Source organism: Rosa rugosa, chromosome 5 (assembly GCF_958449725.1).
Source record: "Rosa rugosa chromosome 5, drRosRugo1.1, whole genome shotgun sequence".
NCBI lineage: Eukaryota > Viridiplantae > Streptophyta > Magnoliopsida > Rosales > Rosaceae > Rosa > Rosa rugosa.
The window spans coordinates 48,086,717-48,095,784 of NC_084824.1; positions in this window are offsets into that span (position 1 = coordinate 48,086,717).

The following is a 9,068-nucleotide window of genomic DNA, read 5'->3' on the forward strand; positions in this document are numbered from 1 at the left end:
GCTTTTGATAAAATCAAGGCCTACCTGGCGAGCCCACCAGTACTCGTTCCTCCTAGGGCTGGATTCCCATTAAAACTATATATTTCTGCAGCTGAGGCCTCCATTGGCAGCCTGCTCGCCCAAGACGATGAGGGTGGTGTCGAACATGCCATATTCTATCTTAGTAGGACACTCACAGACTGCGAGACAAGGTACACTCCGATGGAAAAGCTGTGTCTCACATTGTACTTCTCAGCATGCAAGCTGCGCCACTACATGTTATCCTTTACCACTTGCATCATCGCTCAGACTGACTTGGTCAAGTACATGCTGTCGCGGCCTATTCTGAGAGGCCGCATTGGCAAATGGGTATTGGCTTTATCTGAATTCTCGCTACAGTACGTGCCACAAAAGGCCGTAAAGGGACAGGCTATCGCAGATTTCCTGGCACACCACCCTACCTTGGACATCCCCGTAGTGAAGGAGTTAGAGATAGCAGTTGTAACCATCACTCGGCCAGATTTAGCGCGCATCCCAGAATACGCTGTCTGGTATCAAGCCACAGTCTCCTTGCAGCCCTGGATACTGTACTTTGATGGTTCAAGAACGGAAACGTTAGCAGGGGCAGGGATCGTTCTGGAGAATCCAGCGGGCGATCGTTTTTCTTATTCTTTCCAGCTGGAGTTCAAATGTACAAACAATCAAGCAGAGTATGAGGCCCTGATCATTGGCCTAGAGGTTCTGCTAGAGTTGGGAGTAAGGGACGTTCAGGTACACGGCGACTCTTTGCTTATAATTAACCAGCTCCAAGGAAAGTACAAGTGTGAAAGCCTTTTGCTTATACCCTATTTGCATCGTGCCATTGAGCTTCTGGATCAATTCGATGAGGCGGATTTGGAGCACATACCCCGTGAGCGTAACTTTGCGGCCAATGAGCTCGCTCAATTGGCTACAGGCATTACATTGAAGTATGGCGTTCGCGAGCGCATCCTGAAGGTCGAGCGCCGCACACTGCCTTCGTGGCTCGCGCGGCCTGACCCACCGGATGATCCAGTTGTCGCGGTTCTCGAGCCTATTGACGTCGATTGGCGCATTCCGCTGATTGACTACCTCAAGCAACCAGACCCTACAGCAGACAGGAAGACTCGTTTTCTTTCCTTGAATTATTTCCTCAAAAGTGACGAGCTGCGACGACGTGGGGAAGATGGCGTAGACTTTCGCTGTGTCTATGGCCGCGAAGCCAAGAGGTTGATGCGCGAAGCGCACACGGGAGTATGTGGCGCCCATCAAGCAGGCCCCAAGATGCGTTGGCTTATCAGAAGACATGGGTATTATTGGCCCAGCATTTTGAAGGACTGTATCGCGTTCGCGAAAGGTTGCCAAGACTGTCAGGCGCATGGTCCAGTGCAACACATTCCCAATATTCCCATGCAACCCATTATTAAACCTTGGCCTGCCCGAGGCTGGGCTTTGGACTTGATTGGGATGATTCACCCTCATTCCTCGCTCCAGCATAAGTTCATCATTGTAGCCACTGATTTCTTCACGAAATGGGTTGAGGCTGAACCTTTGAAGGAAGCTTCCGGCGCTACCATTCGCCAGTTTATCTTTCAGAATATTATTTGCAGGTTTGGCATTCCAGAAGTGTTGGTCTCAGACAGGGGGGCAGCATTTATGGGCGGCGAGGTAGAGAAACTTGTCAAGGACTTGGGCATCCAGTTCGTCCACAGCACACCATATTACGCCCAATCCAATGGTCAGGCAGAGGCCAGTAACAAGATTATTATCACCTTGCTCAAGAAGATGCTTGTTGAAAACCCTAGACAGTGGCACGATACGTTGTATGAGACCTTATGGGCTTATCGTACCTCCAAGAGGAATCCCACTGCTACGACCCCCTATGCACTAATGTTCGGTCATGATGCCATCTTACCGTTGGAGATCAACGTCCAGTCTCTGCGCGTCCAAGATCAGCATCACTTGATCGGGGAAGATTACGTTCAGGCGATGTGGCAAGAACACGAAGATCTCAGCGAGCAACGCTTGGCAGCTTTGGACAACTTGGTTTTGGAAAAGCAACGGATTGCTCGCGCCTATGACAAGAGGACGCGTGGCCGTAGCTACAAAGAGGGTGACTTGGTTTGGAAGGCTGTTTTGCCTTTTGGCGAGAAGTTGACCGGTCGCGGTAAATGGACTCCGCGATGGGAAGGACCCTTCGTTGTTCATCGCATTCTGGAGCGCGGGGCCTTTCACCTCAAAGATTGGATGGCGACCTCCACCGCAATCCCATTAACGGGCGGTTCCTGAAGAAATATTACCCTAGTGTTTGGGAGTTTGAAGATCCACCAGAACAACCTTCTTCTCAGACCGGGGGGCAACCTTAGTCTCCCCAGGTTCGCTTCATCCATATTCAGGCCTTTTCCGTGGCCTTAGTATCCTGTACTTGCTTCACCTACGCATACTAGGGGGGCAACACTCTGTACATTCAGGCCTTATCTGAGGCTTTAAATTTGGCCTTATTTGAGGCTTTAGTTTCGGTCGACAATTTCAAATTTCTTGTTATTGTTGTCGATTTTTCTTTTCTTTGACATTATGGTGTTAAGAATGCATGTAATGGCCTATACCTGAGGCCTTATTTTATACGTTGATTTTGCAAACAGTGTTAAAAACTTTCATTCATAAAGTGGCTTCGCGGCCAAAGAGCAATACAAAGTGCAAATCAAAATAATTACATTTGCGGTTTACAAGGCCAGAAGTGGCTTAGAGTAAAAACCATAAAGTTACAGATCTACTGAGAGTTTCTGATCTTGTGGCAGCGAAGGGGCTGTGCTCGGGCATTCATACTCTCCCTCTCTTCACCCACTTGCCTCCTCTGATCTGAGTTGCAGCCGCTACCGTCTGTACCGGACCAAAAAGGAAGGAAATAATCCATCGCAACCCTTTTGGTTGGATTACCCTCCGGTAGAGGTGGCAAACGGGCTGGCCCGGCCCGGCCCGGTCCATTTTAAGCGGGCCTAGTCGTGCTTCGTGCCGTGCTTGGGCCGGCCCATTTATTATCGTGCCGGGCTCGTGCCGGCCCATTTACTTAAACATTAAGCCCGGCCCGGCCCATGGCCCGAGCCCATATCGTGCCGGGCCGTGCTCGTGCCGGGTCAATAACGGGCCGTGCTCGTGCCTACCCACTATAAAGTACGATTTAAAAATCTTAATTTGAACAAATAAAAATTAATTTTAGTTAACTATTTAGAAAATTAAAATAAATTAAGTTCTACAACGTTTTTCTTAATCTTAGCTTTTTAAGATTAGATTTCTAATAATTTTTTATATTCCACTATAAGAAAGAAAGAAAAAAAAAACTCAAAATATATTGTTTTTAGTATATTATTGTGAGATTAATCTTTATTAATATAATGAAGATTTAGTACCTATTATTTTTTCCTTCATTCTATAGTTGTATTATTATGAGATTAGTCTTTATTAATAAACATATATTTAATATTTAGAAAAAATACTTATGTCAAAACAAGGATATAATGTTTTGTTTCATTATTTTGACAATATAAAAGAAAGCATTGGTGGAATTCTCATGAGATTTTAAATAAAAATGTCTCATATTCAAATCTCATCATTGTAGTTTTTTAATATTTTTAAAAACAAAATGAAATTTTGTGTTTGTAACGGGCCGGCCCACAATATGTCGTGCTTGGGCCGTGCCGGGTCCATTACGGGCTCGGGCCGGGCCGGGCCAATGGGCCAATATTCTTAGGCCCAGCCCGACCCGTTATTCTAACGTACTCGGGTCGTGCCGGGCCACTAACGGGCTTGGGCCGTGTCGGGCCGCTTTTAAGTGTGCCGGGCCCGTGCCGTGCTCGTGCTTAGTGGCCCGTTTGCCACCTCTACCCTCCGGGATGGAGATGGTCTTCACAGAGAGCGCGACTCACAACCACATCTACCTCCAGGGGAAAAACATAAGTCACGCAGTCAGACCCTGGAGGTAGGCTACGGAGCAAGAACAGGCGACCCATATTGGTCTTCCGCCCTTCTTCCTCCTGCTCCACGCGGGCAATCTGAGAGAGGGGACCCCTCAGAATTGGGTTCCGCTGCGGCGGGAGCACCACATGTTCTTCAGTCTAAATGAAACCGGTGGATTTCACCGCGACTTCCAGAGACCAAAGACATGTGGTTGGACCTGAGGTTAGGCCATAAGACCTACCCAGGTATTGAGGTTAAGCCATAAGGCCTAAGAATTTGAGGCTAAGGCTAATATCGTGAGGAGAAGATTGTAGAAACTGGAGAAAGAGAAGTAGAGATTGTGATACTATCTCTGGGGAACCCATATTCAATTGTGTATATCATCTCCCCAGAGTGCAGGTATTTATAGTGCCAGTCTCAGTGGCCTTGACCGTACGATGGGTGGTTGTGATATTCTCATTGCCATCAATGAGCGTATCAATAGGTGTTAAATGCTAAGATCTCGGAAATGAAGATAATTGAAAGCATGTGGGAGGCGGGGCAGTCTCCAAGGAGGTAACCGCTCCATTTCGAGATTATCTTTTCAATCTTTTCAAACAGTTTTAAAAGCATTAAAACAAATTAAAGCGCTGAACAGTTCGAGAAGTTAAGTTGATATGTATTTGGGCCAAGCAATGTGGGCTAAATATTAAGTTAATAATAATATTATTGTTCATACAAAACATGGGCTTAATTCTAGAGACCCAAAAGTCTGCGGCCCGCATGGGTCAGGCGAAGGAAAAGTTCATCTAAGCGAAAACTAGCATCCGCAGCAGCTTGTGCGGCTTGCTGGGCTGCCACGCGAGCTTGAGCCAGTTCCTGGGATAGCGTCTCAAAGGCAGCGAGGGGTTGTTCCAACTGAGGCTCCGCGTGAGTAAGCCTGGTAGTAACGTCAGTTAACCGGGCTTGAAGAGCCTGAATCTGGGACCTCAAGTGGTTCCTTTCGAGCGTCAGTTCCCTGATGAGGTTAGCTTGGTCACCCAAGAAATCGCGCACGGTCTCTATTTGTTGAGTGAGGTTCTGATAGTGCGTCTCGATCTGCCTAGCCTGCGCGCTCGCGACTGCCCGCTCATTGAGCCCTTGAGGGAGGTTTTGCAGCAGTTGATCAACCTCTTGGAACTGATCTGCAGTGATGGCTCCCTCGCGGAGAAGTACCCTCAAATATTCTAAGACTCTCACGGGCGCACCAGGAATCAGGATATCAGGGCCCATGAAGCGACGAAGGCCTTCTCTGGCTTCATCTACGACCCCAGGAGGGGTCACTTCGAGTACACGAGCTAACCTTTCCAGAGTGGAGGGAGTTGGTTGCTCAGCGACAGGGACCTCAGGAGGTTCAGCGACTGGTACTGCCTCTGGCATTGGTTCAGGAAGGTCTCCCAATCCTCCGGCTTCAGTGACTTGGGGGGCAGGGGGGAGAAGTTCTTGGCCAACCATATTAAGAGCGGGTTCAACAGCTTCTGCCTCTACAGCTTCAGCGTCCTCAGTGTTGAAGCCATTTGGATTCTGGAAGAAGGTATTGTCAGAATAGAATATTTAAGCCAGGAAGTAATAATGAATTAGTTGGTTAAAGGAAATACCTCCTCGGCTGGGGGCTCACGTTCAACGACCGCTGGCATTGCCTCTGGGTTAGCTTCGCTGGGAACAGGAATTGAGTCAGGCGCTATCTGTTCCAGGACAGGTATATCGCTTGGTTCCTCGTGAAGTGCATCCGGTAGCGGTACTCTATCTTCGGCCTCAGGCGAGCTATCATCTATGATCTGCACTGGGATCAAGGCCAACTGTGCATTATTAGCAGCGCCCGCAGGAGGTGGAGAGTTGTTCACAATAGTTGGCGCTTGGGCTTGGGAAGCAGATGTGCCTTCACCAGCAGCTGAAGATCCTTCTTCAGTGTGTCTCAAGGACCTATGGCGAACCTGCGAATGAGGATTGTTACATGGTCGCATAGAATGGAAAGAAATTGCTAACAAGTACTGAGTAGGCTTGTGTCTTACCAATCGGTCAGCGATTGGTTCATCTTCTGCCCATAGGTCAGTTCGAGGATCGGAGCGACTGCGTTTCCGAGCCGAGAGGGCGGCGATCTGTTGGGGTCAGAAGATTAGATTTGATTCGTGGAGGAAGTATGTTTTACTCAAACAAAAAGTTCTTACCGTCTGCGAGTCGTCATCATCAGAGGAGGATTCGTTGTCTTCAGGCGCTGTCATTACTGCCTTTTGTTTCCCAGACTGGCCAGTGGCTTGGGAAGCGTTGGCGGCGCGACTGCCAGAGGTTGGCGCGTTTCCCTGGAATAGCAAAATTTTGAATTAAAAGGGAAGAGAAAATGAACAAAGGACAAGACACGAATCAGGATATTTACCTCTTGAGGGGGTTCGCGGATTACAATACCAGCCTGGGCCTGACGTGGGGCTCGCGCGGGTCGCGGAGCCGGCTCGGCAGCAGGAGGAGGAACTTGTGCAGCGTCTTCAGGGACGCGAGCAAGTAGATCAACGTCGGTAGGGGTATCGCAGTTCCCCGAAAATGGCAGCGAATAGCTCATCATGCTGTTGCCTCCAGCAGTTAACAGAAACTTCTGCCCACCATGCCTCGTATCCTTCCTCAGTCCCATCCACAGAGTCAATCTCTCTAGCCCAGTCAGGGAGGTCAACCAGTACGAGGGTGCTTTGTGCTGGCGGAGGCCCAGAAAGAGGCCCAAATCTACGCCAAGAGGTGTTATAGTTCCAAGCATCATACAGAGGGAATGGAACTAATTGAACAAGGCCGAGTTGGCGAGCGAAGTGGTTGGGAGCATAGAGTTCATAACTAAGTTCGTCAGCGGCAATCCTGATGTCAGAACAGGAGATTGCGCGGCGAAAGGCCAAGCGCGCGCGATCACTGTAGCGAGAGGCGCCAGGAAGAAATCCGTGTTCAAGCGGAGCCGGGAATCTTCGACTCAGCACCAAGTCGCAGTATGGCATCTCGTGCAGAAGGTACAAGTATGTGAAACACTCAGAATAAGGAGGGGATGTGTACCTTTCATCGCGACAGAGCCATCGTCCCAGGAGTTGATCAGTAGGTGGAAGCAATGGGATGTCGTCGCGACGATAATATGGGAAGTAAATTTGAATCCAGAAGTCAAGAATCCAAAAAGGGCCAGAGATGCCAGTCTCGAAGGGATGCATTGTGGCTAGGTACAAAGTTCGATAGAGGGCACCCAGCACTGGTTGTCCTAATCCCACGCGGCAGCCGTTGTAGAGGGCCGTTGCCAGCAAGGTCCAGGCACCAGTGGGTTTACAGGAGGAAGTACAGAAGATAAACTTACAAAGCCAGTACTCCAAGAAAGCAATCCCGCCAGTCGCGTTGTGCTCCTGGCGGTAATAAGCCAACCACCGCGGATAGGAGCCGCTATGAGCGCTGCGACCATTTTGGGCCATGGTGGAAGTAAAGGTATCAGAGTCGAATTGGCCATGCAGATAAGGCTCACTGTCGATGGGTAGGCCAGTGATGGTGAGAATGTCCAATAAAGTGATACTCATTTGGCCAAATCGAAAATCGAAGGTGTTGGTGGCAGTGTTCCAAAAACAGAGAAAGGCGGCGAGTGGCGAACGAATGCCACCGCGCGGGAGACGAAAATAAAGATCGATAGTATGGGTGATACCTGCTGCGTTCCAGCGAGCCAGATCTCGAGCTCGCGCTTCACGATACCAGGAAAGCTCCGCCGCACTGATAAAAGATGGCCAATGCCCTATTTTTGATCGATGATTAGGGGCACTCCAACTGGTAAAATCCCCAGGAGTCCTTCGGAGGACTGGGATGGGGCGGCGAACAGGTAAGCCATAGAAGGCGATGGCGTCGGCCGGGAAAGAATCCCGCGGCGTTGGACCCAGTCCGGCATGGTTATTCGAGAGTCTGAGGAGCAGGGGTCTCTGGATAATGGTCTGGAGGATCAGGCTGGCACCGATGTTGGCTCCCCAAGAATGGGCGGCTTGTTCATTCAGTTCTTCTTCTTGATCGATAACTATCTTTTTCGGGGGAGCCATTTCTGGGTTTCGATGAGGAAGATGTGTGCAAAAGAGGGTTTCTGGGTTTAGGAGACTAAAAGAGTTTCTGATGTGACAGGTCTGAAGTGGCTGCGGATTTAAATAAGAGATTTTGTGAGGGAAACAATACGACAGAAAGGCGTTTCGCGAGTGAAAGGACGCAACCCTCATTAATGACATCGTTTCAAGCATTGAACGCGTCGTTTTAGACCCCTTCAATCAGTTGCATTTTCATGAGCCTGATTTCGAGGCCTGAGGGGCAATGTTTGAGCCCAAAAGTAATTTTGGCAATATCCTTTAGTGGATCTAGCACAGCGGGCCGATACCTGCGGCCCAAAAATAAGCCTACTAGGGTTTGGGTTATAGCTTCGCCCATTCCGGAATCCATAAGGAAAACGAAACCTTATTGGAATCAAGTAGCAGAGATTGACTAGGAAACTTCAATCAATAGTCCTTCTACAACAAGGAGCAGTCAAAACCCTAGGTATATATACCAGGTTTCAAGGAAGAATTAAGCCTCTCTCATATCAATCAATCCTAGCGATTACAAAGCCTCCCCGGAGCAAACCTTCAACCTTGTTGAAACCCGGTGACCGTGCGCCAGTCCTAGTCTCTCCAAGAGCCGACTGTCAGCATCACCAGACCAACCCGGCGACCGTACTTCTAGTCCCAGTCTCCCAGCGAGCCGACTGCGAGCGCAACCGCCACCGTTACTGCCAGCGAAGCAAGGGTAACGCCCTCGCAACCCAGCAAAGCTAAAGTCACGCTTTAGCGCAACCCGTGCTTTCTCCCAACTTCCCAGTGATTGCTCTGCTTAGTCTACAACACTAAGTATCGATTCGGTGAACGCAAGAGACCACAACCAAAGTCCTTATCCGCAAGGCAAAAGTCCTTTTCCGAAAGGCTAGAGAAGAACCCTGTGACGAGGTTGGTGCTCTCCTCGTCCACAGCGCTTGAAGAAGAAGTCAGGTCAAGGGACTACCCCAACGACTGCACCCCGCGGTGCTGGCACGCCTGCGCAATCACTCGCTCAAAAGAGACAGTTTGCAAGCCAACTGGTTTTGG